The sequence below is a fragment of the Diabrotica virgifera genome, chromosome 5 (assembly GCF_917563875.1).
Source record: "Diabrotica virgifera virgifera chromosome 5, PGI_DIABVI_V3a".
Lineage (NCBI taxonomy): Eukaryota > Metazoa > Arthropoda > Insecta > Coleoptera > Chrysomelidae > Diabrotica > Diabrotica virgifera.
The window spans coordinates 73525949-73542685 of NC_065447.1; the positions used below are offsets into that span (position 1 = coordinate 73525949).

Sequence of the window (16737 nt, forward strand, 5' to 3'; positions counted from 1 at the left end):
TATGGAACAAACATGACATTCCGATAATGTGCTATTTTACAAAAAATATATAATATTATATCTGAAATATATACTCAATTACTATGAGTTATAACACTTATGTATAAATCAGGTCCAATGGATTTTTACGTTTTAGTCTTTGAGTTTATTTAATGATATCAATCAAGTTTATTACCAGGGCATTTAGATGGTTTTCTGGACGTTTTATGTCCCGAGCACTGCACTGAACAATCACTTCACTGATCGTAGGTATTTTTAGGTCACAGTAAATATCTTTGTTTGATAAGAACCATGGGGCTTCTGTTATAGAGCGTAACACTTTGGATTGTAATCTTTTCATTATGGATAAGTTGTATTATTTTGCTGATCTATCCCATAGCTGGATCCCATAAGTCCAGACCTGTTTGAGTGTTGTATTGTATACCAACAATTTGTTACAAATAGACAACTTCGATGTTCTATACTGTATCCAATAATGATTACGAAATTTGAATTTGAAGGTCAACGGTTGGCGATTGTTCCATATATGGGTTGTCCCAAAGTGTTGTCCAGATGCATTCCAAGGTATATGACGCTTTCAGCTTGTGGAATTGATTTGTTATTTATTTCTGTACTAGGCGACATTTTGTAAAGACGATAATATGTTGGGACACATGTCCATTGATCTTTACCCTCCATCTGTTTGTCGACTTTTAAATGACCTTTATATGCCTTTAAACTCAAACTCAAACTAGCCAGAAGTAAGAAAATGCCAATGAAACAACGAGAAAGATATAATGTTCAGTGGCTCAAAGACGGAAATGACAGTACTGAAGAATAAAAGACCAAGTTAAGAGAATTAAATAATAAACTTACAACACAGAAAATGCCACGATAGAAGAGCTGTGGGACAAATTAAGTATGTATATTAGTGTTGCCCAAATGCAAGACCAAGACGAGATTTAGACAGTCTTGGTCTTGGTCTTGGTATTGCGCTCCCGGTCTTGGTCTTGCAGCAAGAGTCTTGCAAGTCTCGCAAATGCCCATTAGCCTATTGCATATCTTAGAACAACGTAACAGACATTTTAAGCATGAATATTATAGCCATAGTAAAGACTAGCCAAATTAATAAATATCTAAACAACTGACACCAGGTGGGGTTTGAACCCACGATCTAAGTGATCGCTGCCTATATTCTAACTAACTAAAGTTAAAATTACCTCTTAAAACCCACAAAATTTCATTTGCATATCTCAACCGATTTTAGAGCAATAAATAAATCGTCAGTTTGTAAAAAAATTTCAACATCTCCCTATTTTGTAAACAAAGCATTTATAAAGTAAACGTTTACGAAGCAAACTGTCATTACTATTCGTGCAGAATTACCCATTAAAGTTTGCCATACTTATTTAAAAAACATTCTGTATTGATGAAAAACATGGCTAATTAAAAAAGTACCTAACTTTTTTATTATCCAATATAAGTGAATGAATAAAAACATAATGTTAAGAAAATATGAGGCTTTAGTTGGGCTTTAATTTCAGTATGCTATTATTGCATGCTAGAATAATAAGTTAGGATAATGCTAGAATATTCCACAGAATGAGAAAAAACACAGTTTGATTGGAACACCCGGTATACACTCACAATAATTGATCTGTCTAGCAATAATATCTATTATTACTGCGACCTTTATAAAGAATAGCATAAGATCAAATATTAAAAAAATCACTTAAATTTAAATAACAACAGGTTTAGGAAATTTGAGACATTAAAAATGACCTGTTTTTAAGGTGGGGCGTTAATTTCTTGGAGAAGTATATATCGATAAAATATTTCGGTATTATGTCTACCCGATATCCGGCATTATCTCTATACTTTTGTATAGTTACGATAATTATAAATAATAGCCGCGCTGTTTCGACAAATTTTGCTTAGCCGAGTGACCTCATAACACAGAACACGGGACACAGTAAGCAAAAACAATACATAATAGTCTTACTATAATAATGTATACTGATAAGATTTCTGATGTTTAAATTCCTAGAAAACTAATAATGACAAAAATTATTTATGTAAATTTATAGTGCTAAGGTGACATATTTTTAAAGAGTTGGGATACAATATTCGATATTACTGTAGGCGGCGCAACGCAGGAATGTTGTGTTATATGAATATGATTAGAAGACGAATATTCTCAAAACCAGGACAATTAGTTTCAGAGCAAAGAAGTCTGCTGAGTGCTGAGAAAGAATTTATGACTAAAAAATTTTATTTTTACATTATAATAATGACCTCTGAGTACATGTCAAATGTGTCGAGTGTTCTTGTAATGGATATTTTGATTCGCTATGTATGTTTATGGTATTGTTCGTAATGCGCATAGGTCCAATTTTCAAAGTTTTTGTTAAATTTTTTTTGTTTCTCTTAGTGTATCTAAGAATATAGCCGAACTTATATACTCCTTAAAACGGCCCTCAGTTCTAATTGCAAGACGCAAGGGTATCGCAGGCTTAGTCTTGTTCTTGCTCAAGTCTTGCATGGTAAGTCTTGGTGTTGGTCTTGCTAAAATTAGGCGGTCTTGGTCTGGTCTTGGTCTTGCGAAAACGCAAGAACAAGACCAAGACCGATTTTGGGCAACACTAATGTATATAGACAAGCAGCAAAAGAAACGATAGGATTACAAAAAGAAGTAATAAACCATGGCTGTAGAGAAACACGTGGGAAGAAATAAAAGAAAGGAAACTACTAAAATGTAAAATGCTAAAAAATGATCTAAGAGATAGGGAACAAATAAAGAGAGAATATAGGTAGAAAGATAAAGAAGTTAAAAAAAGTGCGAGAAACGACAAAAGGCAATGTAACGAAGAACTGTAAATAGAAGCAGAAACACAAGCCAAAAACAACGACATGTGAACTCTATATAAAACGACGAAAAAACTAAGCTCGCGCGGAAAAATGAATGTTGAGCATGTCAAAGACAAAAACAGGAAAATATTGAAGAATGAAAAGGAAATAGTTGAGAGATGGATCAAACATTTTAGAGAAGTATATGCCAACAGAATAATACAACACGAAATGGAAAATGAAGAAATAAAAGAAGAACTAAGCTTCACCGAATCGGAATTCACAAAAAAAGCGAGAAAGCAGCGGGAATAGATATCATTACTACAGAACTACTGAAAGTAGATAGAGAAACATCGGAAGAAATCCGGTATGTACTAATAAACAAAATATGGTAGGAGGAGAAAATATCTGATGATTGTAAAAAAGGTGTTATTGTAAAGAAGGGAGGTCAAACGAATTGCAGCAATTGGCGAGCAATAACACTATTATATTATGTACAGTGAGTAAAGTAGTGATAAGGATGATACTAGAAAGGATAAAAAAAAACTATAGACCAGTTGTTAAGACCAAACCAAGAGGGATTCAGAAGTAATAAACCATGCACAGACCATATTAACATTTTAAGAAACATTGTAGAATAAACAATAGAATGTCAGGACAAAATCTATATAAATTTCATTGACTTTAGACAAGCCCTTGAACAAATTAACAGAAAAAATTTGGGAAATATTAAAGAGATATTAATTTCCAATAAAATACATAAGAATCATCAAAATGTTCAATGAAAATTATACCGCACAAATAATGCACAATGGGAAACTTACAGAACCAATCAACATAGACAGTGGAGTCAGACAAGGGTGTATTTTATCTCCAACCATATTTTTGATGTTAATCGACTGGGTCATGAAGAAAGCAACGAAAAATAAAACAGGAATTAGATGGAATGCTTTCGGTCAGCTTGAAGATCTAGACTTTGCGGATGTTATATATCTGGTGTCCGAAAAAAGACGACATATGCAGAAAAAACTGAAAAGGTGACAAAAGAAGCAAGAAAAATGGGATTAGAGATTAACACCAGAAAAACCAAACTTATGAAGATAAATACGGAATGAGAAATGGGTATATTCACTGTAGAAGAAGAAGTAGAAAATTTACAGAAATTTTGCTATCTGGGAAGCATAATTGACGTTAGCGATGGAATAGAAGAAGAAATTAATTGAAGTATAACTAAAGCCCAGAATGCGTTCTATATGCTGAAGAAAACATGGGAGTCCAATAAATTAACAACCAAAACCAAAATCAGGATATTTAATACAAATGTAAAGAGAATTTTGTTATATGAAGCAGAAACTTAGAAATTAGAGAAAAAGATTATACAAAGGGTTCAAAAATTTGTAAATATATGCTTTAAACGAATATTGAAAATATATTGGCCAAATCGGATAAGTATCAAATAACTTAGGAGAAAAACTAATGAAGAGCCAATAGCCAAAACGATAAATAGACCCAAATGGAAGTTTATTGGACACACAATAAGGAAAAATGAAGATGATATAACCAAATAAGCCCTGGATTACCAACCAACTGGAAAAAGAAAACAAATCAGACCAATGACATCCTGGAAAAGAAATATTACCAGAGAGCTAGAACAAAATGGGTTCACATGGAAAGAGGTGACAGCCCTAGCCTGAAACAGAGATGAATGGAGGGGAACTGTAGAGGTCCTATGTTTCAAACGGAATCAAGAGGAGTAAAGTAAGTAAGTAATATGCCTTTGAAGAGATTCGGTAGCTGGTGTGGGATTATCATCTGAGACTGATATAGCAGTGTCGTCTGCTAATGTTGTAGTTGTTATAATTTCATTTGCTTGTATGTCGTGTGTAAATATGAAATGTAATATAGGAAGGACCCAGAATACTACCTTGAAGGACTCCAGATCGAATAAAGTAGACTTTTGATTTTTATGATTGGTACTTGATCTGGTATTCTTCATTTATTTTGACTTAATTTTCGTTACTTTTGTGTGCCATCTTTTGAAGCGTTAACTCAGGTTACGAAAATGTACCGCTTGCCGTTTATTATTCAATTTAATTTTGCAACAACGTGGTGATAATTTATTATCAAAAGTTGAATACAATGTGTCTGCGTAAGTTGGAACCATAATATGTAAACCTTGTTTATTATTAATTTTACGAAAAATGTATTTAAAAAGCTCTGCATAGCTTAACCTAAATTACTTATGCAGACACACTGTATAAGTAATTTATCAATGGTTTCTAAGCCCCCTTATCAGCTATATTGTTTTTGTATTAAATTATGTTTGTTATTTTTATATTACAGTTACTTGTATGTTTTGTACTATCATCCGCTGATGATTTATATAACGACAAAATGCAGATGTGATCGTTTAGCGATAGCGCAGTAAGCAGTCAATTTCTTTACAAACTTTATACATAATATGTCTTTCTTTATATATATTATCACAGCGCCAATGTGGTTTTAACCGATACTTTACCTGCTCTATTCAATCTTTGTCTTATTCCTCTTGATATCGCGAAACATTTATACTACACGATACAAGTATAATTGATGATTACAAATTCGCTATACTTTGTCAATGTGGCAGGTAGTGCGGCTAATTTTCCGAATAGTTTGGCTAAGTTTAGTTAAACTAATTATAAGTTCGATTAACGGTAGCGCGCAGATTAGAAATCACACTGTTGTCGGCTAATTTAATAATACAGTACTGTGACCTGGTTAAATGTAAGGATAAGCTCAAGGATGTTGACGTTGTATAATGTATATTTGAACAGTTATTTCCATCTATAAACTCCTGCTAAAATGTTAAGTGGACGGAATTAATATACCTAAATATATTTCCTGAGTTCTATTCCTGAGATCCATTTAAGAATTATTTCACAACTTCTTTTATAATAAAGGTTTATTTAACTTCTTTTCATTGTCTTTTTAAATAGACCCTTACCGATTGCTCTATATATATTTTTTCTTTCGGTGTCTAATATAACGTGGTAGAAATGAATCTTTTGATAATAGTACTAATTCCACCTACTGCTTACAAAAAAGGAGTCATTTGTCTGCAGAAGCAATAGTTTTAAACCGTGATTTTAAATTGCTGAAAGATGAAGAATTAATAAGAACAGTTCCATTAAAGAAATTTATTTTTGAAGTGAAAACTTCTTCGAAGGGACGTTGTGCGATTTTTGGATAGGGGAAAAACATTGAATTCGCTACCGTCATTGCGACCGTCATTGCGACCGTCATCGCTTCTGCTATATATTATTTATTTGTATGTACATAATACAGTGCGTCCATAAAGTAACGCATAAATTCGTTATTTCGTAAACCGGTGACTTTAAGGAAAAATCCCGAAACGGGTCGATTTTTATTTTTAAATTACGATTTTTTTGGCATATATATCACACTAGTGACGTCATCCATCTGGGCGTGATAACGTAATCGATGATTTTTTTAAATAGGAATAGGGGTAATGTGATAGCTCATTTGAAAGGGTATTCAATTATCTATCCAATAATATAAACATTAACATAATTATTTATATAGGGTGTTCAAAAAACATTTTTTTAATTAAAATAATTAAGACAAAAAGAAGAATATATGTAATTTATTTTAATTCAAAATGCATTTTACTACTGTCAGTAAAGAGAAAAAAATTTATTTGACAAATAACCATTGATTTTTGTTTAAACGAAATGTTCAAACTGCCAAGAGACAGGTGGGTGGCAGCTTTAATATTGAATTTAAGCGAAAAACAATATTTATTTATCAAATAAACATTTTTTTTCCTGCTTTTTGACAACAGTAAAACGTATTTTCAATTAAATAAATTACATGTATTCTTCTTTTTGTCTCAATTATTTTAATTAAAAAAATGGTTTTATGAACACCTTGTATAAATAAATATGTTAATATTTATATTAGTGAATAGAGAATAATACCCTTTCAAATGAGCTATCACATGATCCCTATTCTCATTAAAAAAAACATCGATTACGTCATCATGTCCAGATGGATGACGTCACTAGTATGATATATGTATATGCCAAAAAATCGGAATTTAAAAATAAAAATCGACCTGTTTCGGGATTTTTCCTTAATATCGCCGGTTTACGAAATAATGAATTTATGCGTTACTTTATGGACGCACTGTATACAGGGTGTAACAAAAATACAGGTCATAAATTTAATCACATATTCTGGGACCCAAAATAGTTCGATTGAACCTAACTTACCTTAGTACAAATGTGCACATAAAAAAAAGTTACAGCCCTTTAAAATTACAAAATAAAAATCGATTTTTTCCAATATATCGAAAACTATTAGAGATCTTTTATTGAAAATAGACATGTGGCATTCCTATGGTAGTAGTATCTTAAGAAAAAATTATAGTGAAATTTGGACACCCGATAAAAATTTTATGGGGGTTTTGTTCGTTTATACCCCCCCAAACTTTTGTATACGTTCCAATTTAATTACTATTGTAGTACCATTAGCTAAACACAATATTTTAAAAACTTTTTTGCCTCTTAGTATGTTTTCCAAAAGTCAGTTTTTATCGAGATATTTTGAATATTTGTCAAATCCACCACATATTTGTATATGGCTAATAGGCTATTGATTATATTCAAAGTAAGCTAGCTAAAAGGAACTACAACGTTAACGGGGTTTTATTATTTCATATGGTCAATGGACATCTATATATGAAAAAACCGCGGAGTGCTACAATTTAAAGGGGTGCGTTTTTGAGAAATGAGTGAATTAGTCCCTGGGCACAGGTTACATTAGGGTAAGTTCTATTCACTTTTGGTACAAGCATACCTGCATAAAAATTGTTCCTGGTTAAATTTCCTATCTAAATATCACTTTTTAAAGTCAAAGATACTTTTTTTTACAAAAATATATTCAAAAGAAAAAGCACAAAGAAACCCAAAAGAAAGAAATTTTGTTTTTTGTCCCATAACTTTTGTCCACGAGGATATAGGTATAGACAGTGCTTTGCGAAAAAAAAATCTACATATTTCTTCTTTAAAATGTTGTTTAGTAGAGGTAATTAGGATTCATAGTTTTCGAAATATGATTTTTCAAATTTCGCCACTCACAGCAATTTTAGGCAATTTTCCTTGTTATTTTGCAAATATTGTTCTGTAACTTTTTTCTACGTAACTTTAGGTATATACAATGGTACACGTAATAGAAATAGAAATCAATTACCTTTAAAATGGTCTACTGTATAACGTTGTACGACTTTCTTTTAAAGACATTATTGTTTTTCAAGGTTTTATACTTTTAACGATTTTTTATAATAGTTATAATATAAACATAAAATAATATGATTATATAATATATTATATATTATATATTATATAATATTATATTATATATTATATAATACCTAATATAAAAAAATATCATTTTTTACGATTATATTTGAAATTTCTCATTATAACTTTTTTCTTCTACATTTAGGTATATATTATTATATTATATAATAAAAAAAGCTTATTTATTTTAATGGTGTATTTCAAAAAATTCAAAAATACAAAAAACTACAGATATTATTTTTCAAAGTACTTGCAACGATTTTTGATTTTAGGATTATTTTTTAAATTTCTCATTATAACTTTTTTTCTTGTACATGAATATACTATATATTGCTCAATAAAGAGGGCTTACTTTCTGTTCTTTAAAATGGTGTATCATCTATATTTAAATAATGGAAACCGAGTGATTCTTTGATATTTTTTTACCTGTATTATTTAAAATTATTTCTCTTACAAAAATTACATAAACATTAGTCTTAGAAAACATTTTAAGTTACACTTTAGTTAAAATTATTTAAACGTTGACATTTAAAAAAATTTCAAAATCAAAGTCCATCTCTTCGTTAGCATTAGCTTCAATATCTTCCTCTGACACTTCAGTTATCTTAGAGTTCCCACAATTAGTACCCATTCACATGCATCTTTGTAGAATATTGAACAACTAATTCCTATCTTCCTACAACCGCAGTTTTTTGTACAAATTTTGTCGTACAACATTATACAGTAGAACATTTTAAAGGAAATTGATTTCTATTCCTCTTACATGTACCATTGCATATGCCTAAAGTTGCGTATAAAAAAGTTACAGAAAAATATTTGCGAAATAACCAGGAAAATTGCACAAAATTGCTGTGAGTGGCCAACTTTGAAAAATCATATTTCGAAAACTGTAAATCCTAATGACCTCTACCAAACATTATTTTAAAGAGAAAATATGTAAGTTTTTTATACCTATATCCCCGTAGACAAAAGTTATTGGACAAAAAACAAAATTTCTTTCTTTTGGGTTTCTTTGTGCTTCTTCTATTGAATATATTTTTGTAAAAAAAAGTATCTTTGACTTTAAAAAGTTATATTTAGATAGGAAATTTAACCAGAAACAATTTTTATTTAGACATGTTTGTACCAAAAGTGCATAGAACTTACCCTAATGTAACCTGTGCCCAGGGATTAATTCACCCATTTCTCAAAAACGCACCCTTTAAAATGGTAGCACTCCACGGTTTTTTCATATATAAGAGATTCATTGACCATATGAAATAATAAAACCCCGTTAACGTTGTAGTTCCTTTCTATAGTACACAATCAATAGCCTATAAGTACGATTATGGAGACTTGGTAATATGAAAATTTTTATGATTTACATTTTTAGGTATATTTTGAACCATATTAAAAAAGAAGTAATATCTTGATAAAAAGTGCCTTCTCGAAAAAATACAAAGAGGCAAAAAAGTTTTAAAAATACTGTGTTTAACTAATGGTACCGGAGTAAAAGTTTAATTGGAACATACACAAACATTTGGGGGGTTTAAAGGAACAAAACCCCCATAAAAATTTTATGTAAACATATTAAAAAAGAAGCCGCAACTCGATAAAAACTGCCTTATCGAAAAAATACTAGGAGGCAAAAAAGTTATAGAAATATTGAATTTAACTAATGGTACCACAATAATAATTTAATTATAACGTACACAAAAGTTTGGGGGGGTTTAAGGGAACAAAACCCCCATAAAATTTTTATGGGGTGCACAAATTTCACTATAATTCTTTTCTAAAATGTTCCTGCCATAAGAATGCCACATGTCCATTTTCAATAAAAAATCTCTAATAGTTTTCGATATATTCGGAAAAATCGATTTTTAGTTTGTAACTTCAAAGGGCTGTAACTTTTTTTATGTGCATATTTGTACTAAGATAAATTAGGTTCATTCGAACTATTTTTGGTCTCAGAATATGTGATTTAATTTGTGACCTGTATTTTCGTTACACCCTGTATATAAATTGTATAGAAATATTTAAATTTAAAATAAATGTAAAACCTATTTTACGATGGGGAAAAATGATTTATTTCGCGACCGTCATCGCGTCCGTCATCTCTTTAGCGAAATAAATTTTGTACGTATCTAGGTATATTATGTATATGTATACATAAATTGTATAGATGTATTTAAATTTAAAATAAATGTAAAACCTATTTTTGGATGGGGAAAATGGATTTATTTCGCGACCGTCATCTCTTCGTCGACATAAATTTTGTACGTATATTTATTGAAGTGAAAACTGCTTTAGGGACGTTGTGCACTTTTTGGATGGGAAAATGTATTAAGTTGGCGACCTTCATCGCTTCGAAGAAATAAATTTTTGAAGCGAAAACTTATTGAGGGACGTTGTGCACTTTTTGGATGGGGAAAAAATATTAAATTAGCGACCGTCATCGCGAACGTCATAACTTCGACGAAATAAATTTTGAAGTGAAAATTTCTTTAGGGACGTTGTGCACATTTTAGATGGGGAAAAACTATTGAATTACTGTCATCGCGACCGTCATCGCTTCGGCGAAACAAATTTTTGAGGTGAAAACTTTTTAGGGACGTTGTGCAATTTTTTTATGGAAAAAAGTATTAAATTTGCGACCGTCATCGCTTCAATGAAATTGATTTTTGAAGTGAAAACTTCTTGAGGCACGTTGTGCACTTTTTGGATGGGAAAAAAATATTAAATTAGCGACCGTCATCGCTTCGACGAAATAAATTTTTGAAGTGAAAACTTCTTTATAGACGTTTTGCACCATTTAGATGAAAAAAAGTATTAAATTAGCGAACGTCATCGCTTCGACGAAATAAATTTTTGAAGTGAAAATTTTTTAGGTACGTTGTGCACTTTTTGGATGGGGAAAAAGTATTGAATTAGGGACCGTCATCGCAACCGTCATCGCTTCGGGGAAATAAACTTTTGAAGTGAAAACTTCTTTAGAACCGTTGTGCATTTTTTGGATGGGAAAAAGTATTAAATTAGCGACCGTCATCGCGACTATCATCGCTTCGACGAAATAAATATTTGAGTAAAAACTTCTTGAGGGACGTTGTGCACTTTTTTGGACGTCATCGTTTCGATGAAATAAATTTTTGAATTGAAAATTTCTTTCAAACTTTTTGGATCGGAAAAAGTATTAAATTAGCGACTGTCATCGCGACTATCATCGCTTCGACGAAATGAATATTTGAAGTAAAAACTTCTTGAGAAACGTTGTGCACTTTTTTGATGGGGAAAAATATTAAATTAGGGAACTTCATCGCTTCGACGAAATAAATTTTTGAATTGAAAATTTCTTTAGGGACGTTGTTCACTTCTTGGATGGGGAAAAATATTGAATTTGCGACCGTTATCATTTCGCTGAAAAAAATTTTGTACGTGTATAAATTATGTGTATGTATGCATAAATAACTCAGGGCATACGCATCGCGTATATTATACAGGGTGTTTTATTAATAATTGTCCATATAGTAACTGGAGAAACCTTAGCACAAAATACGAAGATTTAACCTAAAATACTTAAATAAAATGTGGTTCCTTACTGAGTTACAGGGTGTTTTATCTAAAAATTTAAAAACTATTTTTGCTCAGCATTTTAAAACTATTCGACGTATCCTTTTCATACTTGGCAGGAGGTATAGGTACTGTCCAAACTACTAAATTATGTTTAACAAACGTTTCTGGCTATTACCAGAAACGTACGATGGGGGAGAGTGGATGATTTGCCCTTTCCAAATCCTACGCCAGTGGCGGAATTACTATTTTAGTACAATTTTTGGATTCTTCAATAATTTCTATGAAAATAATATACTCTTTTTTCTTAATGATAAAGTCATTAGTTTTCGAGATCCTTGAAGTTAAAAATGAAACGACACGGTTATTTTGATTAATGCATTGTGTCGCTTCATTTTTAATTTCAAATATCTCGAAAACTAATCATTATATCGTTACGATTGAAGAGTATATTATTTACATAAAAAGTATTGGGAAATCAAAAAATTACACTAAAATAGCAATTTTGTCAGTGGCGTAGAATTTGGGAAGGGTCAACCAGCCACTATCCCCTGTCGTACGCCTCTGGTAGTAGTTAGAATCGTTTATTTACCTTCATTTAGTAGGGTGTACAGTACCTACACTTTCTGCCAAGTATGATAAGGATACGCCAAATAGTTTTAAAGTACTGGGTAAAAATAATTTTTAAATTTTTATCATAATATGAGCATATCATAATATCATATCATAAATTAATCAAAATAACTGTGCCGTTTAATATTTAACTTCAAATATCTCGAAAACTAATGACTTTATGGTTAGCAATAGAGAGTATATTATTTACGTAGAAAGTATTGGAGAATCTAAAAATGGTACTAGAATAGTAATTCCTCCAGTGGCGTAGAATTTGAAAAGGGTCAACCATCCACTATCCCCTGTCGTACGCCTCTGGTAGTAGCTAGAAACGTTTGTTTATCATAATTTAGTAGTGTGTATAGTAGTCGCACTTTCTGTCAAGTATGACAAGGATACGTCGAAAAGTTTTAAAATTTTGAGCAAAAATAATTTTTAAATTTTTAGATAAAACACCCTGTAACTCAGTAAGGAACCACATTTTATATAAGTGTTTTAAGTTAATCTTCGTATTTTGTGTTAAGGTTTCTCCAGTTACTATATGGACAATTGTTAATGAAACACCCTGTATAGGTATAGCACTTATTTTTGGACGGGGAAAAAGCATTGAGCTCGTAATTTATTTACTATAAGAAGTTTTCACTTCTGCCCTCACTCCCACGAGTGCATTAATTTTTTTTATAACCAAGAACAATAGGTAAATTATTGAAAATTTAACTTGTAGAGGGAGATCCATTGATCAGTGTTTTTACATTATATTAAATTAAAACAAGTTAAAACAAGGTTAATTATTATAGGTTACTCGAATCTTCTTGCTATGTCCACTATTTTGAATCTCTTCAAGCATCGTATATCATTACGATTATCAGTGAGATTGCTTGCTAGCTCGTTTGGATGAGATTCTAGTCTTTTGGAGTATTTTTTGTAATATTCTGTTATTACTGTTTTTATGGATGACACATTGAGGTCTTGCTTTATCACATAATTTGGTATATACCAAGGAAGTATTATTGTTCTGGAATCTCTGCAATATTTCTAGGTTTGTTTGACTGGCTGCCCCCCACAAATGGATACCATCAGTCTACGTTGATGTTAGTATAGCTTTATTATATCAGTAGTTTCTTCTCAAGTTAGTGGAGATTTACAACCGATGATCCAGTCTATTTCTCGGAACTTTTTTCCAACTTTTTTTTTGTGAAAATGTGCTTTGCAAATTAATCGCTTATCAAGGTGGATTCCTAGGTACTTGACAGTACCGGTTTATGGGTGTTGACTTTCGTTTGAAGTTACAGTTGGACGTGTCTATTTTTTTCATGGTTTAAGTAACATGGATGGATTTACTCCTGTTAGTCTCTGTGTTCCATTTATTAAGTACTCCTTGGATATTATTAAGGTATTTTGAAGGGTAACGGATGCTGTGATTGGATCATGGTAAGTAACTAGTACAGCGGTGTCATCAGCAAAAGTTGCAAACGTTGTTATGTTACTTGTCGGTAGATCAGCAGTGTAGAGCAAGGACAAAATTGGTTCCAGGACACCTCCTTTTAGTACTCCGGTTTTTATTGGTTTTAGGCTTGTGTATTCATTGTCCTGTAAATGGGAAACTGTTGGGCAATAAAGCTATTATTATTATTATTATTATTATTCATTATCCTGCTCGACTAAGGAATGACGGTTGGAAATATAGCTTTTTAGGATTTGGGTGAAAGGATGAAGGGAAGGTTTTTCTTTAGTTTAAATAGGAGACCAGCATGCCATACCTTGTCGAATGTGATCAATGTCCAGGAATGCAGCAAAATAATACTTTATACTTTTTATTTTCTAGGTAATTTCTGATATGTTTTACTAGTCTATGTACTTGTTCTGTTGTTTCGTGTTGTTTTCTGAACCCAAATTGGTGTTGGCTTTTGTAGTTTTGTTGCTTCTGTGATCGGAGATAATTGCTTAAAAGGACAAGGTTTTCCAACACTTTTGATAAAACTGGTAGCAAGCTTATTGATTTGTATGAAGTAATCTGAGTTTTATTTTTCCTTGGCTTAACTATGAAAATAATTTGACCAGCTTTTCATTATTCTGGGTGGTACCTTAGCCAGAACAATATTGTCGACTAATTTCATAATATTATAGTACTGTGACCTGGTTAAATGTAATAGTCGGAGAGATAGAAGCGGATTTTGTGCGTGATAAGTAATATGGAAAAACTATACGGGGATATGTTGAATTAGTTGTGTACATGACTTTCACCAACGGCCAGAAACCAGAGTTGGGGCCGAGGGTAGTTATAAGGGGTCAAAAATTTTTTTATGACGCTCATGATCGAGATAGTACACCAAAATTTGGGAATAAGTAGGCCATGACGTAACTAAGTAAAATTTGTAGGGGCGTAATGCTGCGTGGCCGACAAAGGGGTGGGGGTAGGGGTGAATATAAAAAATATAAAGGGTTTTTTGCGACGTTCGTGATTGAGATAGTCGACCAAAATTTGGGAATAAGTAAATCATGATATTACTAAGTAAAATGCCCAGAGCCGGAAACCAGAGTTGGGAATGAGGTTAGTTATAAGGGGTCAAAATCGCCGTTTTTATTAATTTTTTGTGACGCTCATGATCGAGATAGTGCACCAAAATTTGGGAATAAGTAGGTCATGAGGTAACTAAGTACAATCTCCATGGGTGAAACGTTGCGTGGCCGATAAAGGAGTGCACCAAAATTTGGAAATAAGTAGACCATGACATAACTAAGTAAAATCCTCAGAGCCGGAAACCAGAGTTGGGCATGAGGGTAGTTATAAGGGGTCAAAATCGCCGTTTTTATTATTTTTTTGTGACGCTCATGATCGAGATAGTGCACCAAAATTTGGGAATAAGTAGGTCATGAGGTAACTAAGTACAATCTCCATGGGTGAAACGTTGCGTGGCCGATAAAGGAGTGCACCAAAATTTGGAAATAAGTAGACCATGACATAACTAAGTAAAATCCTCAGAGCCGGAAACCAGAGTTGGGCATGAGGGTAGTTATAAGGGGTCAAAATCGCCGTTTTTATTATTTTTTTTGTGACGCTCATGATCGAGATAGTGCACCAAAATTTGGGAATAAATAGATCATGAGGTAACTAAGTACAATCTCCAGGGGTGGAACGTTGCGTGGCCGATAAAGGGGTGGGGGTAGGTGTGAATATAAAAAATATAAGGGGTTTTTTGCGACATGCTAGATTGAGATAGAGCACCAAAATTTGGGAATAAGTAGACCATGACTTAGCTAAGTAAAATCCCCAGAGCCGGAAACCAGAGTTGGGAATGAGGGTAGTTTTAAGGGGTCAAAATCGCAGTGTGTATTATTTTTTTGTGACCCGGCACCACATTTGTCCCCCACGCAGCGTTCCGCCCCTGGAGATTTAACTTAGTAATGTCATGATCTACTTATTCCCAAATTTTGGTGCACTATCTCGATCACGAACGGCAAAAAAACCCCATATATTTTTATACTCACCCCTGCCTACCACCCCTTTGTACCCAAAGCAGCGTTCCGCCCCTGAAGATTTTACTTAGTTACGTCATAACCGACTTACTCCCAAATTTTGGTGCACTATCTCCATCATGAGCGCCACAAAAAAAATAATAAAACCGCGACTTTTACCCCTTATAACTACCCTCTTCCGCCACTCTGGTTTCCGCCTCTGGGGATAATACTTAGTTATGTCATGGTCTACCCATTTCCAAATTTTGGTGTACTATCTCTATCACGAACGTCGCAAAAAACCCCTTATATTTTTTTATATTCACCCCTGCCCCACCCCTTTGTCGACCACGCAGCGTTCCACTCCTGAAGATTTTACTTAGTTACGTCATGACCTACTTATTCCCAAATTTTGGTGCGCTATCTCGATCATGAGCGTCACAAAAAAAATAATAAAAAACGGAATTTTGACCCCTTATAACTACCTTCCTTTCCCCACTCTGGTTTCCGGCTCTGGGGATTTTAATTATCTATGTCATGGTCTACCTACACCCAAATTTTGGTGCACTATCTCAATCAAGAACGTCGCAAAAAACCCGTTATATTTTTTATATTCACCCCTACCCCCACCCCTTTGTCGGCCACGCAGCGTTGAGCCCCTTGAGATTTTACTTAGGTACGTCATGACCTACTTATTCCCAAATTTTGGTGCACTACCTCGATCGTGAGCGTCATAAAAAAAATAATAAAATCCGCGACTTTGACCCCTTATAACTACCCTCGGCCCCAACTCTGGTTTCCGGTCGTTGGTGAAAGTCATGTACACAACTAATTCAACATATCCCCGTATAGTTTTTCTATATTACTTATCACGCACAAAATCCGCTCCCAGCTCTTAGACTATAAGGATAAGCTCACGGATAATGACGTTGTA

The 16737-nt window shown here is 32.8% G+C and overlaps 1 protein-coding gene across 2 annotated transcripts in view; it reads right to left on the bottom strand.

The window, feature by feature from the left end:
• LOC114329770 (bone morphogenetic protein 1) overlaps window positions 1–16737 on the bottom strand; it is a 1195441-nt gene that overhangs the window by 801849 nt on the left and 376855 nt on the right. The window lies entirely within an intron of this gene.